This window comes from Pagrus major, chromosome 21 (assembly GCF_040436345.1).
Source record: "Pagrus major chromosome 21, Pma_NU_1.0".
Lineage (NCBI taxonomy): Eukaryota > Metazoa > Chordata > Actinopteri > Spariformes > Sparidae > Pagrus > Pagrus major.
In genome coordinates, this window is record NC_133235.1 from 17,029,520 (window position 1) to 17,048,495 (window position 18,976).

The following is an 18,976-nucleotide window of genomic DNA, read 5'->3' on the forward strand; positions in this document are numbered from 1 at the left end:
GTAACAAATGGTGGTGCCAGTACAGAGCTGGCTCCGCTGGGTGTGCAGGTGGTCCTCCATTCCCCTTGTCAAACCCCCCACTGCTCCCCCAAAGTGGCCATGGAGACTTGAGCAAGATTATTTGGAGTTCAGGTTAGAGACCAGTTCTTTCACTACCCATTAGTCACACTCCAATTTCTGTGATGGGATTTTTTTTTACTCTCCCTTCACATTTTGTAAATGTATACACAGCCTTTCCCCCTCAGACTTGAAAGGTCACAGCATGTTTTTGTAATTTCTTGTCTGCTCTGATTATTTTCATCTTTACTGGGGTGCTGTGCCTGGGAAAGCTGATGTCATTTAGGCTGTACATTTGGAAATTATAGTGTGGCCTCATTTTGACATAAATGATGATGAATAAACGGTTTGCCATCGAGGTAAGAGGAAATATTCATTCAGATTTCAAGTCAGGAAGTTCAAAGGATTTCCTCTTAGACTTGATCTTGGTTTTCTTACAAATCCTGGCCCTTACTGAGCCAATAATGTGTATTGATTGAGTTCAGAGGCCTGTTTGCAATTGCAAATGGAGGCCTGTGTGTTGTTTTATCTGTGATTTGTGTGTAGATTTTACCTAAGGTATCTAAGATAAAAATGAACACCCGAGAAAATCCAGAAATATAGGCTATTAGACTCCAAGATTTTCTGAACAGTTGATACTGCTGTATGCCAGCAAATGTCAGGCTAAAGGGGGAATATATTTACTCTTTAAATTTATGTATTAAGCTAATGTGACACCCAAGACAGTTTTAATTGTTGAAATTTGATGTGGCTGTCCAACTTGCTACTGAAACTTGAGTCATATTTTGCCCCAGAGACTATTCTCATTCCCCCATTTGTATTATTTAGTCACTGTTAAGCTACTTGATTTAAATTGCCAATTTGGTTTAGGGTATTTGACATATAGACTAATCTGCATAGTCACTTTAGGGACACAAGGTTAGTTTAATTCAGCAGTGAACATATTTTGCTGCCACAGTGGCTTGTACGCCCACAAGTATTGGCCATCTGGTGACACAATTTCTAGACCTCTCCCCAGGAAAATTAGGCATAGGGTTTCCAGAGGAGTTATTTTCCCCAAGAATACATTATTATCACCACGGTAATGTGCAAGGGGTGGACACAATAACATAAACATTGCACAGTGTAATGGACAATGGCCCTGAAATAAATACCGTCTGTGTGAAGGTAATAATGTTCCATTTTAGTTGCAGTTTTCAAGGGTGTAGTCTGTTGTGTTTTTTACATTATACTGAAAGATATTCATGTTGTTTCATCCTACTATATGTTTACTGGGAAGGGACAAAGTAGCACAATGGTAGCTTTTATTGCAGGGCTCTTGTATTTGAATGCATTGCACTATTATGTACTTGAAGTAGAGTTAAACCAATTTTTGTGGCATATGCCGGTACCGATATTAGGGTGTTAAAGGATTGTGATAATGATCAGAGACCACACGTCAAATGTGGTTATCAAACACTTATGGCAAACATATAATAGACTCAACTCTCAGCTCATCTCAACTTTATTTATAAAGCGCTTTGCACACAACACAGTTGATCCAAATGGCCTGACAGGAGACAGAGGAAAGCCAAATAAAACAAAAGGAGACAAACACAAGAGAGGAAAAGGAAATAAGAGTAACGATACAGTAATAATAATCATTTAAAAATAATAACAGCAATAATAATATATTGTCACTGTTATTATAGCAGCATTCGTTTAACAACATTGGCAGCAATATAATTATTGATAATATATTGCCATCATATTGTAACAGCACCAACAGCAGTAACAATAGCTGTAATAATAAAAGTAGTGAAAGCACAGTTATAATTAGACACAGCATTAGGCACAGTTAAATGCTAATGAGTGAAAGTGTGTTTTAAGATGACTCTTGAAAATGTCGATAACGATGCAGGAAATTTTACAGTTTAACAATAAATTTTAATATTGTCAAAATGACATCATCAAACTTCACTGGAAATTCAGCAATTTTAAATTACCCCAAGCACCTTTTCTGCATTATGTTCTGTAAAAAGAAAGATTTCATATTTGTATATTGGACAGCATATACGCTGATACCCATATTTTAGAATATTTAATTATTTTATGGTCTTCCTGCAGTTATAATCTTTTTAGCAGGCATTGTCCTTTTGATTCTAGAAAGAACAACAGATTCTATCTGTACATCATTATGCATAAAGTAAAAACTTTTTACAATGGATGTTTTAAAATGTTATTAGATGTTACAGGCAGCACTCTTTTGTTATGGTTACACCAGTATTTACAATGCAAACAATCAAGGAGGGTTGCATAACTGTCAGCTGTATACACCTGAAACGTGAGATCTGGGCTAAAAATCAACATTGTGCACTGGCCTGGCTTGTACTCCTATCAGATCTCATTAACAGGTGGGCATATACGGCTCCAGTCTTGATGTTTCAGGTACCTGCATTAAATTATAATGTAAAAAAGACCAATCAGACAGTTCACATTGAAGTGTCAAATGTGGAAGCATCACCTTTGCCACATCCAAACACAAAGGTCACATCTAAAAGACAAGTGTAACCCTGGCCATTCACACATGGTGACAGAGAGGTGGCATTTGTCCACTGCAGTGCTGTACCTAATATTGTCAGAGATATAACTGGAGTGGCAAAACTCATTACAGAGATCTGAAGTGATCTGAACATTTTCCTAGCGGGAAGCCTCTTCATAGGCGAACACCAGGCGAAACGCATCAGGAGATGCTGGAGGAAATTACATCACGGTTCACCTACCATTTCAGTTTGGGGCTGTCCGATGGGATCAGCTGCATGGCTCCGAGCAGAGAGATCGACTTGTGGAACGAGCAGGGGCCGTACCTTTTTTGACAGACTAACTTTAAATCATGCAGCACCTCTTAAAGTCTGATCTGTGGTCATGATGGCATGCTGTGTTTACTGGGTAGCAATAGCTACAGTGTGACCTACAGTATGACTTTGACCTCGGCCTGAAATATATGATTGCTGTCGGAAGTGGGGGTTGTTCTTGGGTGCCTCAGTGCCACCCACATGGTGGACCTGTTAATGCCATGCTGGTAGGTCAGACAGTCGGGAGCCTAAATGGAATTAAGTAACTCCAAGAATGTTTATCCCTTTGACACACCCAGTGCACACGCAATAAGAACAAATCTATCTTATTTAGTTTGAGATGTAGTATTTTAACTTGTAATTACCAATAAACATACACAATATACAAGTAATACTGTTTGTAACCCTCAGAAGTTAGCATTAAATGACATTAAATCACTTAATTCAAATGGTATTACATTTAAGGTTTCTTTGATTAGCTATATTACACTTGGGTGCCTATATACAACATGCTACTGTCTCTTTGGAGGCAAAAAGGTAAACTATGACAGAGTGCATGAGTTAACAAATGTCTATAATTCATGAAAATTGTATAAGCATGGTTTTGAATCTTTTGCTTTTTGATTTTCAGCTCCGTGTTGCTGATCACATCCTCAAAGTCAGTACTTGTTTTTTCTGTCACATGAGCCACTGGCGTCAGAAAGTGACTTGACAGTTGGCCTGACTTGACTGTCAAAGTCCCAGAGGTCTTAGTAAGATTCGACATGTGCTCTAGGCAAGAGGGTGCAAAAATATTTCAATATGTCAATATAAGACATTCTGTGGAAGAGTGTGTATATATATATATATGTATGTGTGTGTGTATATGTATATATATATATGTGTGTGTGTATATGTATATATGTATGTATGTGTATATATATATATATATATGTGTATGTATGTGTGTGTGTGTATATGTGTATATATATATATGTGTGTGTGTATATTGTTAATAAGGCAAGACATTTGAGGACGTCATCTTGGGCTTTGGGGAACACTGATTAACATTTTCACCATTTTCTATTTAACTAATCTATTAATAGAGAAAATAAACAACAGATTAATTGACGTTGCGTATAATCATTAGTTACAGCCCTGCTATATGTATGCAGTATATGTATATAAAAAAATATATAATAGGTCTGAGTTGAAGGTTAGGATGTCTGGGTATTTTCCTCACTCACAGGTATATCTGTGTCTGAGATACAGTGTTTTCTTTTTTTTTTGGTTCCCAGCTCAAAGAGCTTCACTGCACTTTAGCACTTCTACTTTCCCCCATCAAGAGGTAAAAACGGCACAGAGGGCTATGGACTATTTGAAAAATTGTTCTTTCCCCCTGCAGCACTTAAGCTCAGATCTTTGTCATTATTAGCTTGCTCCTTTAGCCGCAGATTCCTCTTTTATAACGATAGAGACCAATGCCCTGAACCCAGTTTGCCTGATCTGCCACGCGTCAGAAATCCCAGAGATAAGTAATAGAAGGTGTAACACTTAAAAGGCTCAGTGAAGCTGAATGGGAGGAAAGGGAAATGACTGGCTTTGTTCTCCATTAGCACTCAAATTAATCCACTCATTTCTTCTCTATAAATTTATGAGCCACTGATGCTATAATAAGAAGTTTTATGTTGAATATTTCATTTCCTTAATTATTTTGGGCTAGCTTTGTAGTCAGTCAGTTGAGGTCCATTTGTTACTCTCTGCTATGCACGGTTAATGAAGAGAAAAGCACTAAGAATTCCTGTAAAACTGTGGTAGGTTCAGATTACTGTTTAGCCTTGGTCAGTTATTTAGTTATTTATTGAGTGTATTCAAAAACACTGTGTAATCCACTTGCAGGACAATCTTCAGCTCATACTTGTTATTTAACACCTCTTAAATATAGAGGATCCAGTATTACTGTCAGGTCTAGCCTAAGTCTAAGTTAGAAGTAAAATAAAACCACACGTTTAATCAGTCTTGTTGTAGTTCTTATAACCTTGGATACTCAATATTAATTTCCACACAAAACATCGGATCATTTTAGTCTCTTTTCTTTGATGTGTGCACCGTTTTGGTCAACAGAGGGCCCTTATCTTTCACTGTCAGTCCAGCTATTGTCGAGGAGAGAGACCCTGCAAATGCAAAATGGCATGAGTGATGGATTACTCTTTTATTTGGCAGGCTTTTCATCTGTTGAATTGTGTATGTGTGTACCCGCGCGCATGCATGTGTGTGTGTGTGAGCGCGCGCCACGTATCCTCGGCATGTTGACGTCTGTTTGGGACAAATGGGAGAATTTCTTTGGGTTTGTTTTGAATATGTGGAAGACCATGACTGATGCTGACTCAATTTTAACATCTCATTGTCTAATGGTTATATTTAAACTTTTAGACAACATTTAGTGACTGTAGGAGGAAAGCAAAATATAGGATACAGCCTGCACATTAAAGTTTCATTCTTACTATATCATATGTACTATATATATTGGATGTTGGATATATATTTTTTGTATCCAATATGTCAATATAATCATGTAATATTTAGATATATTTGCAAGCTATTGCTACTATATCATTATATAGCCTAAGCCATAAGTGCTCAGCCCATTATCAGTTTTTCATGCGAGGGGCGAGCTCATAATTTGTGGTTTATTTCCTTTTAGCAGTGTAAGCAGCCTACTCCAACAGAGGGAATAATTTCATTCCCTCTCCTTTCGATTCCACTAAAGTGATGCACTCTGGTGCAAAGCTTGGGGAGATTTCCTAATGAGAGCTATTAACAATGCTGAAGTTCATTTCTGGTTTTGAATGCATCCCTTTGTGTCCGAGTTGTTTTTCCTGCATGCCAATGTGAAATTATTAGAATAATAAAATGCTTTATAAAGACACATGACGGTTTGTTCTATGATAAAACAAGTCCAGGGAAGCATGAGAATCACTGTACAGAATCATATGTGGTCGTTTTTGTGTGGTTCAACATTGACGCTGAACATCCACAAAGCTTAGAGTGTATTTTAAAAGTAGTTGACACATTTCACTGTAGCCAGTCAGGCTACTTATCTTCTTGAGTGCTAGCACCTTATCCTCTGTGTGAGGCAGAAATTTATGGAGGGAAAGCATCTGGAAGGCTGTCTTGTCAGAGACAAAGTGTAGCCTCCTCGGGTTGGGAGAGACTCACTGCTCTGTGGGGCTTTTATTAGGAACCTCACTGAAAGTTTTTCAGATTTATCAAAGTCTCCTCAGCACACTGCATATTTTCTCCATCCGAGATACTGCAGGAAGTGCTAGCCCGTTTGGTTTGTATCCTTGACCTATTCTTTTGAAACATTTGATGTGTGTGCAAGTCTGTACTTGTTTTGATGATGGTTTTCTCAGCCACTGGGGAATATCTGTTTTAAGGGGAAAACGCACCAGAAGACACTTTAAAAAAGGCAGAATTTGCCATCGTGCTGTTAATCTCTGTAAAAATGTTGCTGTTTGTTGCTGGTTTTCCTTACTCTCTTGAGATGAGTGGCTAGATGAAAATGATTGTAGTTTGTAGTTGACAATTTTTTAACATGAGATAAGGACATGGTTTGACAAGATTCAGGGAGAACTACATCATAAAAGAAGCAGGTATCAGTTTCTCTGCTGACAAAAACATCACAGAATGCATTGTAGATCTTTGTGGATCTGTTGACGCTAGCCTGTGAAATGTAACACTGTTGAACAGCTGGCCATAGCACACCCCAGCATTACTCTTTCTCCATGCTGACTTTTCCTGACTGGAAAGCAAACTAGGCTGCTTTTGCTATCACTCTCCACCTAGACAAAAGGTGAGACGTCTTGCGATATCCTGCTCTCGTAACCCTTTTGTATACTTCAAGGAAACCGGCGAAGGAGAGTTTTGTTGTTTGTCAGTGCTGAGGTGGCTATCTGTTCTAAAAGTCTGCCTGACAGTAATCTCAGTGGAATGATCATTGATCAAAAAGACAAATAGAGGCCTGAAAATTAGACCAAGGGGAGTCGTATTCAGGTGAGAAAAGAAGTAGATTGAACCATGCAGGCTTTAGAGTAGGCAGAGGATGACATTGAAGGTCACCCGCTAAGACACGTTGGGATAAATGGAGCCAACATCCATATCATTGATCGCCAACATACCCTTTGAAGTTGCACAGAGTTGCATTTAGTCCCCAGTCTTGCACGCTGTTCCAGACCCTGCTGTATGCCTCTCCACCCATTGGGGATCTCCTCAGTGCTACAGAAGTGACTGTTACTCCCCAAGAGGACTCTGCAAAAATTCTGTATGCAAGATGAAACAATAAAAATAATGCTACGTCACTTGTGCTCTCACAAACAGAACCTCCCGATGTATTTCACCTCAAAGCGACTTTTCTGAGCCACCCGTTTCTTTGCTTTCATTGCCACCCCCGTACCCTTCACTGAGAGCAGTAGGCAAGGAAGTCAGTCTCTGGAGAGATTCAGGGAGTGCAGCGGGGCCAGAGGGTGAAGAGGGGGCACAGTGCTGTAAAGTGCCTCAATGTCGCTTCATTTCCCCATTTTAATTGGGCTATCTAAATGCACCCCCGGTTTGTCAATACCCGCCAGGGTCCCAGATAAAAATGATTTGTCTCATGCATTCGGCGGCACGCTCTGCTGTTCCCTTTAGAGAGCGTGCCCCGCCAGTTGTCAGCAGCAGAGTGTAATGGAGAGCGCTCGTTGTTTTTGATTTTCAACGAGGAGGAGGAAAATAAGTGCGTTCCCCTCGCACTTCTACCCGTCTTAGTCTTATTTCTTTATTCCTTTCTCTCACTCTGTCTGTAACTAACAAGTCAATATAGGCATGCATTCAAACGCACCTCCATGGACGCATATAGAAACGCAGACTAGGGGACACATGCACAAATTCACATGCTTAACACACACAGACACGTCTGTACAGGCACGTACACGCAGGCACTCACTGAAGGTCAACACAGCGAAGCCAATCTTATCTGTGTTTTTATGTGCTCTGTTTCCCACTGTCCTTGTCTTTTTCACACCTCCTGCCGTCGTGTGCCATCACCTTCCCTCTCAGCGCTGGAGCCAGCGTTATCTGCAGACAGTCCTGAGAAAAATTCTGGGCCAAAAGTGTGCCCTTGGTGTTTGGACTGTTTGGACATTTTCATTCATTTTTGCGGGCTCAGAGATGCATTGGCCTACTTTGCATTGTAAAGATAACCATTTTGTGCTCAGCTATCTACTCTGCCGCTCTTTTATTCACTTAACTGATGAATGAAAACATGATGGCTTGTATGGAGAAAATGACATATAATTAGATCACCAGATGTATAGCTCTCACATGCTGCCTGAGGTACATTACAGTGATAATTTGCAAGTACCCTTAACCACTGTTTGTTGGTTAGAATATGATCCATGTATAGGATATAAGAACTACCAGGACTTCAATCTGGAGTTAAATTAGCTTACAAATAGACCATAGCAGTAGCCAAGCCTCAGTAAATTGTGAATTGGGCTGGGAATTCTAAGCTAACAGGTGTTGCCCAGCTGTGCTCTTGGACGTGATGACATAGTGCTAGTCTTAAGAGCCCATCAGCAGCAGCACACTGACTTTCACAGCTCAGTGTTTACGACACAGGTCAGCATTTTTTCACAGGCATGCAGCCAGAATTGTGTTTATCAGTGACCCTCTGAATGGGGGATAAAGCACATTTGTTTTAGATGTCATTTAAAGGAAGTTTTTAAAAATGTATGACTTTAGATAATAGCTAATACTTTGTTGAATTGTGGTTTTAGATGGTGGTAGGCTGCAGTGTTTCCAAATGCAGTATATATTCCTATAATGATAGACATCAGTTATTCAGTCAATATGTGCTCTTCTGACACCAGACCAAAAAACTTGCTTTCTTACCTCGGAGCTGAATCTTGTTAAAATGTTTTGGCAGACTTGTTACACGGGGCAGAAAGTTTTATTGATAAAGCCCAGGGCCAATCCCATTGGTCATCAGCCAGTGCAGTTTCCCACCCAGTGATGCTGAGGTGTTGGGCTTGATCCAGGTGGTCTTTACCTGCAGGTAACCCTGGAGCTGCACAACAGATTTAGTAAATGTAATGTTTCACAAAATAAAGCCGAAAAGCCAGAAAAAACATTGATCTCATAAAATCAAGCTTTCACATAAATCTTTTATCTGATAGCAAAAAGTCAGTGAGAGGCCGCCCTTCTTCAGATGGAAGAGGTGTTGACCTTTTTTTCAGTCTAATGAAATGAGCGGGGGATGGGTGGTTGTCACAATGTTATAAATTCTCAGACTTGGTAGGGGGTGTTTCCAACTCTATTCAAGCTCTTGGGGGGTGGGGCAAGAGATAAGTCCTAAAACTGCCTGAGACACAATACCTCACTCGAGGCAACAGTTTTAATCTCGCATAGAGGGTTACTGTTGGAGTCCATCTGTGTTTTGAGTTTTACATTGCACTAAAATGAGATTACACTACTACAGATGAAATGGCTCATGTTGTGCAACTGACACACTACACTGCATTACTGTAGCTCACAATTAATTTTCTCACCCACTCTAATGTTAAGACCACCAGCCAATCTAATCTGTACTTCTACCTTTTACCACTGAGTGATTTGTTCAGCAATTTGATCTCAGATGAATGTGACATTTGAGTTGGCAGACTCTTTACACCCACAAAAATACTTTTTCTCCTCTCCTCAGGGCTGTGTGGGTGTAATAATTATTCTCCAGAAGGTTCCCTCAAACTCTCATGAGTTTGTAGGCTTCCAAAATGTCCAGATTGGTTGTTCTGCTTTTACAGATAGTTTTGATCTAAGTAGGGTGATGTAGGTAAATGGTCTGCTATATTATTTTAATTATTGATTAATCATTTAGTCTATGAAACTGTCAATATGCTCATCAAAATTTCTCAGAGCCCAAAGTGCCATTTTCATAGCTTCTTTTGTCCAACAAACAGTCCAAAACCCAGAAACTCTTCATTAAAAATCCTTACATGTCAGGTTGAGTTTTTGTGCATGTTGTATGCTTGAGATCCCATTTTTAATAGTAAGATTATTGCAGCACAAACAGCTTGAAAATGTTTATATGTCAGGCTGTACAAACTGAATTACTTTTTAATCAGATGGCCCACATCCTAGTTCTAAACTAGAAGGAAAAGTTAAAGATAAAACAATTCTTTCTCTTGCTGAAAAGTCTGTTATGTGCAGTGTGTTGCCTCCAGTAAAATCAGACTGTCTCCCATTGTTAACGACAAAGAGAAATCTAGAACACATTGCACTTCGCCATTTCCTACAGCAGAGTTTAAGCCTAAAAGACATTCGACATTGCTGCTCTTTGCGTGAAACCATCATACATGTTTTTTAGAACTTCACTCTGAATATCTTTTTTTATGGTCTTGACTGTGTCTGCAGTAGGGCTGCACAATTATTGGAAATATAATCAAAATTGAATCATGGCCAAGTGCAATATCCCAATCATGATAAAGGTTAAAATGTGTGACAAAGTAGCATTATAATGAAGAGCTGTATCACTGCAGAGTTGCACTGGTTGTCAAATCTTGTTCTCCAGATGTAAGAAAACATGTTTGTTTGGTCCAGACCCAAACAAATGTCCCATTATCATGTTTTTAATAGTTTTTTTCAGTGAAAATGAACATTGTGAGGCAAAAATTATCATTGTCCCTAATCATGAATCATATCGCAATCTCAATTTTTGGCAAAATAATCACATTATGATTTTTCTACCATATCATGTAGCCCTGATTTGCAGGACTGCCCTTTTTAGATCAATAGGAATTACACTAGCCAACAGTATGGCAATTCTTAAAGTTTATCTTCCCTTTCAGAAAGTACTTGCGTATTATGATATAGTTTGTAATGTATAATTTAATTGTTAATGCAACATGGTATTATATATGGCTCCATCTAAAAACATTTGTCCCGGACCAGGTCAGGCCTTGCAGCGTCAGCAGTGCCACTGAAATGCATAAAAAAAACATCATTACGTCGAGGGCGAAACATTGTTGAAGCATTGCTGGATGAGTCAAGTTACAGTCCACACAGTATTATTGGGATAAATGAGCAAACCTCTCCCCAAGGTCCTGAGGCTCTGTGATCTATTAAGGCGCTGTCGTCTCGGATGGTGAATCTCAGAGAGCGAGGGAATTTTGGGGGAAGAGAATGGTTGTGCTGACATCCTCTCTCAGTGCAATCCCTTGTCCTTGTAGGACGGAAGAGAAAAACAGCACCAGAGGCTGACTTGGCTGTTCCTCTGAGCTCTGTCATAAATCCAACTGAACATTTCTGAACATCTGTTGTGGATGATTAGCTCCATGGCTAGCAGAGTTTGACCGGAGGGAGTGAGAACCAGTGTGTTTGGGACTTGTGTATATGTGTGTGTACTCAACGCCTTGCTGATTTAAGAATGAGGATTTTGCATATTTATTTTCTTTTTTTTTCAGCAACAGAGAGAGAGCGAGAGAGAGAGAGAGAGAGAGAGGGCAAAAATAATTTCTTGAAACAAATTAATTACCCCCAAAACATGTTACCGGACATGTTATATTGGCACAGTCCTCTGGGAATGCTTGTTTGTTTCAAGGTCACATTTTGTTTACACCAATTGATTTTGAAATACACAAAGGACTTCCATTCAAAATTAGAATTGGGGATATTGGACATGCTGTTTTTGGTCCAGTTAAGGATAAGCCTGCATATGAGCGTACAATAGGTCACATTGGCCCCCTCAGAGGTGGTAGATAGAAAAGACATAATGGAGAATGGAGAATACATAACATCACGTGTACTCCTACCTCAAACCTTTTCTTCCTATATGCAGGTGCACTACAAAATTGTTTCTCATTGGTCAAGGTTCAAAAAGGTAAGGCCCCGCAGCCTCCTCCCTCTTCTCGCTGAAATTTGACACCAGTGACATCACATAGTGGGTTTGGCTTCTTGCAGGCAGTCCCTGAACACACGCTCAGTGTGTGAACAAGCTTTGCCTCTGAAGGATCTCTCCTCAAGCCACATTGCTGTATAGCCACAGCTGGAAACGTATTACTGGAGAGCCAAAAAGACAGTTCGTCTGTTTTAATGAAACGCTGTGAATGGAATAACTGAGCAGGAACTGGAGACTACTTTTCTCTCACACACTTTTTTATGAGACATCGTTCAGGGATAATCTTTTGTGGATACTGCTGGATTTTCTTTTCCATGATTTTGGATACTCTGTCTCTGGAATAAGGAATAAAAAGAATTTATTTAAGTGGACCTAACTGACATGCATGGGTAAGTGAATTTCGGATCACAGACTGTACCTTGTCACTGATGAAAACAGAAGTTCTTTAAAAAAAAAAAAAGATGAGGCTCAGGTTTGCTGGAAACTTGCTGGACTCTCCTAGACCCTGAACTTTATTTCTCTCTAGATCCCTGTTCCAGGATGTTGTTTTTCATCTCAGGATATACCTTTTAACTTATATTTAAAGTAGCAAAATAAGTTGATGTGTTACACTTCAATGGTCAGGTATTTTCTTACTATTCTTTTGTCCGCTTTTCTTTTGTCCTTGCTCACTCTTGCTTGTTAAGCCAAAACAATAGTTTAACCTCGTCTTGGCTTAGCTCTATTGGCTGGCTCTCTGGCAAATTGCCCTGTCTGGTGCAAGCCCTCCCCTACGTATTCAGAGGACTTTGAATAGAAGAGCCATAGAATGTCCCCTAGCTACTGCTGCTAAGGTGAGGCTCCCTACCGTTCTACTGCATTAGGCCTGCGCTGAGGCCAAACAACCTGTTTTTCTAGTTGTCTTTATCTCCCTGGGCAATCTGGAGGGTTAAATTTCAGCGACAAGAATTCCAGTTAGAAGGAGACACTGAAAGACTTTGAAATCCCAGATAAACTTCTGGAAGTCCGAAATTATAATTTTTAGAAAATGTTTGGACCTGGTTTTCAACAAAGTGTAACTGGTATGTGTCTAAAGTGTGATTCAAAGGTTTTCTGTTTGTTTTTCTCTTACTGTGAATATCAGCTATATCTTAGTTGAAAGATATTTTGGGGAAAGACTCTACTGACGTCACATGAAAACTTTCTGTACCTTTGTCTCTTCATCTTTACAAAGAGAAACCAACTAGAAATGTCCCCTTCAGCTGTAATTATGTCCTAAATCTTTTTTAATTTTTTTAATTTTTTTAATTTTTGATTACAACATAAAACTTTTATACGCTTGTATGAGAACTTTTGGACAGTTCATCTTGTTCTTGGTCGAAATAAATGTGGCAGTAGTTGCTCAATAGGTTTGTTGCTCAATACAAGGAGCTGTTGTCAGTTGAAAACATATCCTTTTTGCTACTCGCTCTTCTTTGTCAAAGCTGTCTTAAGCTTTCAAAGAACATAGTGTAGACAACATGTCTGTCTCGTTTTGTTTGGCCTTTGAAATGGCTAGACTTCCCTATGGGTCTGACTCACTGCAAAAGAAACTGTGTTTTCTTTCTTAGTTGAGCTGGGCTCGCTTTTCATTATTTATTGTTTATATTTTTCCTTTTTATTTAATGTTTTAGGAGTACAACCATCACTTTACAGCTCATCCCTGTTACGCTTGACTTGGAGTGGCAACCGAGACTTGATTAAAAAAATGACCTTGAGGTGAAACTTGAGATGGACTCTTGTTAAAATGTCTGTTCAGCTGCTCAGGAGTGTAAACAAACAAGACAAAAAACTGTCAGCTATCTTCATCCGTTCAAACTGGATGACCTGTGGGTCGTCCTCCTTCACCTCCACCTTTACCGCCACTGACCCTTCATTCCACTTTTATGACTGTGCTTCAGTCACTTTGTCACCGGTAATGTTCCAGAGAAACATTAAGTGATATTAGGAAGTGACCTGAGGAAATAACTACAGCCATTTGTATGCCTCTGCTCCTTATTAGATTTCCTGTCCAAACATACAAAATATCCCTCACTTTAATGACTGCAGTCTTTCCTTTTGGAATAAATTACTCTGTTTGGAGCAGTCAGTCACTCAGTTTCTCTCCCTATTGGATTCCTCAGAAGTAATTATGGGCTGAGTATATGGATTTTTCCATAGGACTTGATTTCTCATCATCGCTGAATTGGGTGATGTGTAATGGCCTGTTAACGTATGATGGATCCCCTTAGTCACTCTAGTCCCAGTTGGAACATGAAAAAGGTTGCTAACAATCACAGATCAATGTCTGTGAAGGCGATTGTGTCAGAGGAGCCAGACCTTTGTCTTTGACGCATACTGTAAGTAGACACAAGCCTACTAGCTTCTGTTGGGTTATTAAAGTTCAAAGCTTTGATGCTGTAGCTGAAGTGTAGACTTATTTATGATTAGGCCTCAGACTTGGCAGCAGAGGAAAGTTTCTCATTTATTTTCATGTCAGGAAGTGTTCCCTGATGGTGACAAGGTCATGAGTAGTTGTTTTATGATGACAAGGCCTAATTGTCAATCCTCCGATCTTTACTAAATCAGATGTTTATGCAGTGTGGGGTGAGTGTGCTGGATTTGCTCTTGCGTAATGTGCTGTGTCAATCAACGGCCACCGCCTGTGTGATGTGTTAGCTGTGTTGATAGTCACTTTTTGGTCTCAGTTGTGACACCTCTTTCTCTCAAACAGTCGCTCATTCATTGTGACAGGTGCTGAGGAGAAGGTTTAGAAAAAAGGATTTCTTTATCACAAAATTCACCAGTGTTTTGACACAAACACTTATCTTCAGCTGCCCCAAGCAGAGAGCTCTTTTGATTGAACTCTGTCTATGTCTATGCTTTGACATCTACACACGCTTGCTAAACACACCTTGAGGTTTTGACAAGGGACCATATTCAAATAAACAAACAGGTTTATTTTAGAGAAGGTGATGTTATTTTTGCTGCCAATTAGTGCCTAAATGGAAATTGAGTTGATCACAGTGCTCAGGCTCAGATCGTATTCAGTTCTATTATTACCTTGAGTCCTTTTCTGTTCTCTTTCTACGCTATATGTTCTACTCTGAATTCTTAATGTACCCATCTACATTTTATGCCCAGTTATCAACAGCCGCCAGAGGTCTGTTTTGTGCTCATATTCTTGCACCTTTTGATTTAAACCGTTACACTATACATTACAACCATGGGTTTCTCAACGGGAACACAAATCCGCTTTGTCAGAGAGGACATTTCCCTCCTTGCACAAAAACTCATTTCAATTCCACATCATCCCATTACGCCTCCACACTGATTGAAAAAGCCTACATTTCCAGGGGCAGCTGGGTTTTTTTTTTGTGTGCTATGTATGTATGACAGGGCCAAAGCTTGTGCTTATGTGTTTGAAATGTGCAGCAATGCTGGTTAGGGTCACACTGCATTGTGGCCATAGCAAATATAAATTCTACCATGAATTACGCTACTATCTGAAAATAGGGGAAGACCAGGGATTACTGTTCATTTCTTTGATGTTATATCAGTGAATTACTCTATGATACGCTGTGAATATATTGTATTTAATATTGTTTTTTTCTGCAGAGAGGTCAGATTGGTTGCATTTAGACTGCCATTGTGAATTAAAGGTCACAGCTTTACCTTGGTCTCGAGTATGAGGGGATAACTGTGATGCTAAACTGCAGTAAAGCAAATAAAATTGAATGTAGGTTTGATTTATTTGGTGCTTGCTTCTGGGAGTACAGTCATGTGGCTGATTTATCCCTCTGCCTCTACCACCCCCCCTTGTTTACTCAGCTTCCCAATTTCTTCAAATGCCTGGCTTAGACTCAACATTCTACTTGATTACTTTATCAGCCCTCCTGCCACTTCCTCCAAAGTTATGACTTCTTCTTCAACAGTCCACTGCTGCTGATCTCAAATAGCAGCAAGCAGGACTGGTTCCTCACTATCAATAAGGTGTCATATAATGGCATAATAAGTCTTCACAGTCACAAACAGGCTACTCAAAGACAGGCTTGGACCTGCTCACACTGAGAGAATGGCACGTGTGTTGCATGTTTTACAGTGGGATGTATTCAGCATCAGTACAACGTTTGGCTTTTGTTCATCTCGTGGTTCGTCCTCAAACGCAGGCAATAACTCTTCTTCCTGCAGAACTCTGAGGTCCCTGGCTTGTTTTGGGAAGATGGATGGAGATTCATTTGGTTCCATTATAATGCCTGACTTATTTATAGCCTGCCTGTGCAGCGCCTGTTGGCCCACTGTGGCCCTGTAAGGATGCTGGGGGCTGAGGCGTTGATGAAACATTCCTGTGTCCAGGGGGTATTCTCTGAGGAGAGCACTGCTTGTTTAAGGGAGGGCAGGGGGGTGACAATGCAAGAAGAACCGTGGGCAAGGCTGCTGAAATCTAATTCCACCAGCCCTGCCTAGCTACAGCATTCCTGTTTGAGCGCTTTCGCCTATCAAAAGTCTTACACTGTGGGGGTGTTGGGCTATATAATGATACCACATCCCAGCCCAACAACATGGGAGAAAATATATAATATGATCTGGCCCTATAAAAGAAGTTACCACAAAAAAGGAAGCAAATTTGCTAAGAAGAAATAGCTCCCCTGAAACTTTCACATTTTGCTTATGCACAGTTTGGAGTTTGTAGTTCCACAGCACCAATCCCAAACCTTTATCTGGATCTCCCCCCTCAGCCTCAGAGATTACCGCTTCACAACCCTGGAGCAGGGATGCTGTCTGCCTGGTAATTTGATGGCTAATCCCCTGCCTCTTCCCTACAAATCTCTTCCCTGATAAAGGGGTTGCTTCTACATTAGTAAACATGGGAGACTTGGCTGCCTAGGCTGACAGTCAGACAAGAGGACTGGTTGAGGAAAGGGGAGATAGAGGGATAACCAGTTCTTTATAGTTCATAGGAAAGCCCCCTTGCATCTCATCCTTGGAAACTCAACTGAAGTGCCAAGAAGATGAAGATTTAAACCATGGAAATGCCTTGAAGCTTGCTAGTAAGGCGATCTAATTTTATGTATGAGGTAAATAATGCATAGCCCTTTTTTGAACATGTTGGTCAGTGTTTGAAAAAAAAATCCCAGTGCTCAGTATCTCATGAAGCTAGTGGTTTTAATGGTTTGATGGTGAGCTGTGAATGTCTGCCAAAGTGCTGTGCTTTACAGAGAGTCTCCATACAGTCCATTGTTAATGCACATTCATTAGCTTTTTGACCCGAATATGTTATCCTAATGATCACTGCCCTACTGCTGAGGCTAGACACGATGGCTCACTTAAAAGGAATTTGCTTTCTCAGATCTTTCTTCACAGGCTACACTGAGCTGTATGGACTGACTACGTGACCATGCGTGGCTGTAGTCCTTATAAGAGTTGTATTATGGAGCGTTAGCCTATGCCCCCTACATGATTTCTGTTTCCTGGCTGGTTGCTCAGCTCCTGTGATGGTGCATCAACAATGAACTAAAGCAGAGGAATCAAAAGTGACGCCTTGAGCCTAAACATGCTCAGCCAAGTTTAACAGGACCTGGCAAGATAGCATTTAACCAGTCTATGGAATGACTTCAGCTTGATGACTGCAGCATTGGCTGTGATGGCTTTTCATTTGTTGACCTGACAGAAGCACTTTAGGCGTCAGGGTGGATCTGGTGGGGTGAGTGACAGGTCCTGTCCCTGCGTGTCTTTCTGCTATGTGTAATGGCTTGGTGTTCAGTCTAATCGTTGTCAGAGAGTGAGATGAAATGTCAGGAAGAATTTGGTGCGATCTCTGGTTTCAGCACATAGCAGACCAGTCAAACGCTATAACTACACAAATGGACTACAGTGAGGGCTCAAAGTTTTGCATGTTTGTGCATGTTTTTTTTTTTTTACTTTGTAATCATTTACAAATGCAAGCAATACACTTTCACACACATCTTTGAACAACATATGGGTATATTGTTGAGTCAAACGTTTAGTTGTAGCAGTAGCTCTGCTGTTATCTAAGGTTCTTAATTCATGTCTCAACATGTGATAGCAATTCCTGAAACAGCCTAATTTTTAAGTTTTCCTGATTTCTCCATAAATGTTGCAGGTTTATTTTCTTGAGATAGCTTTTCTGGTGTCTTCACCTATTAATTTCCGCTCTCCTGTCACACATGATTAAAATATCAGTTTGCTTGATTGGATGGATTCAGGCTCTTGTTTAAGTTGAAGAGGATTTTCACCCAACTCTTTGATTAGTCAGTAAAATCCTCACAGTCAGCTCAGAATTTCTCTAACTGGATGTGTCCAACAGATCTGTGTGTGTGTGTGTGTGAGTGCACTGTGTCTATGTGTGTATGTCTTGTTAGTCAAGCTGCAGAACAGTGACTCTACACTGGTGGTAATTGATAGTCTGGAGGCTGTCTCAGCTGCAGGTAAATCCTATCTGCAGCTGTACTATGAGGGAGAAGGGTGGGGTGGGGAGATGGTATAAATAAGTCTTCCAAGGACTAAGGATTTCAGAATAACTAGAGGAGCTGGTGGGGGGACGAAGGGCGAGGAGAGCAGATAGCATAGCTGAAAGACAGGTTGATATGGCAGAAGTTTTCCCTCGCAGACAGTTCACATTTCTTTGAGATTGCACAGGCTTAAATCCACACTTTGGCTTCATTTTTTAAAGAACATTTCTCTGAAGAACATTGTATTACCCCGTGTTGTCTTTGTTCTGTATGCTTGCCTTGTGCTTGAAGCTAAGTGCTGAGGCTTAGGTGTGGCTTTTTGCCTCCTTTAAAGCATGTCCATCAGATTGACAGAGTGAAATTCAGTCTTATGCTGTGCTCCGGGAGATGTACTGTGGAGAGAAGCAACATAGAGCGAAAACGGGAAGAGCGCGAGAGAGATTGGTCCCAGTGAGAGACTCATAGGTAGTAATGAGGACGTTGGTGGAGTGCAGGTCGTCGTGTTGTGGCTCCGGCCTGTCAGTATAATGGACCTTGCTAGTCAGCTGGCAATCGATTGTACTGCTCACAACCTCGTCTGCCTGTTGTTCTTCACTCCTGCTGTCTGTCAAACTGCCACCCAGAGATGGAAGGGCGAAGCAGAATCTGCTCCCAGACGACAGATACAGCGTCCAGATACTTTCTCATTACCTGTAAGGTGGTCT

General features: G+C 40.4%; 1 protein-coding gene across 3 annotated transcripts in view; it reads left to right on the forward strand.

Annotated features, from left to right (window-relative positions):
- The window catches only part of LOC141016430 (receptor-type tyrosine-protein phosphatase F), a 170,237-nt gene that overhangs the window by 29,937 nt on the left and 121,324 nt on the right, over window positions 1-18,976 (forward strand). For 2 of the 3 annotated variants that reach the window (XM_073490788.1, XM_073490790.1), the window contains exon 1: window positions 11,923-12,191. The exons of the other annotated variant lie outside the window; for it this stretch is intronic. The gene's annotated coding sequence lies outside the window, so the exon portion shown is untranslated. Of the gene's footprint in view, window positions 1-11,922; window positions 12,192-18,976 lie in introns of those variants that run through there. 3 annotated transcript variants of the gene reach the window in all.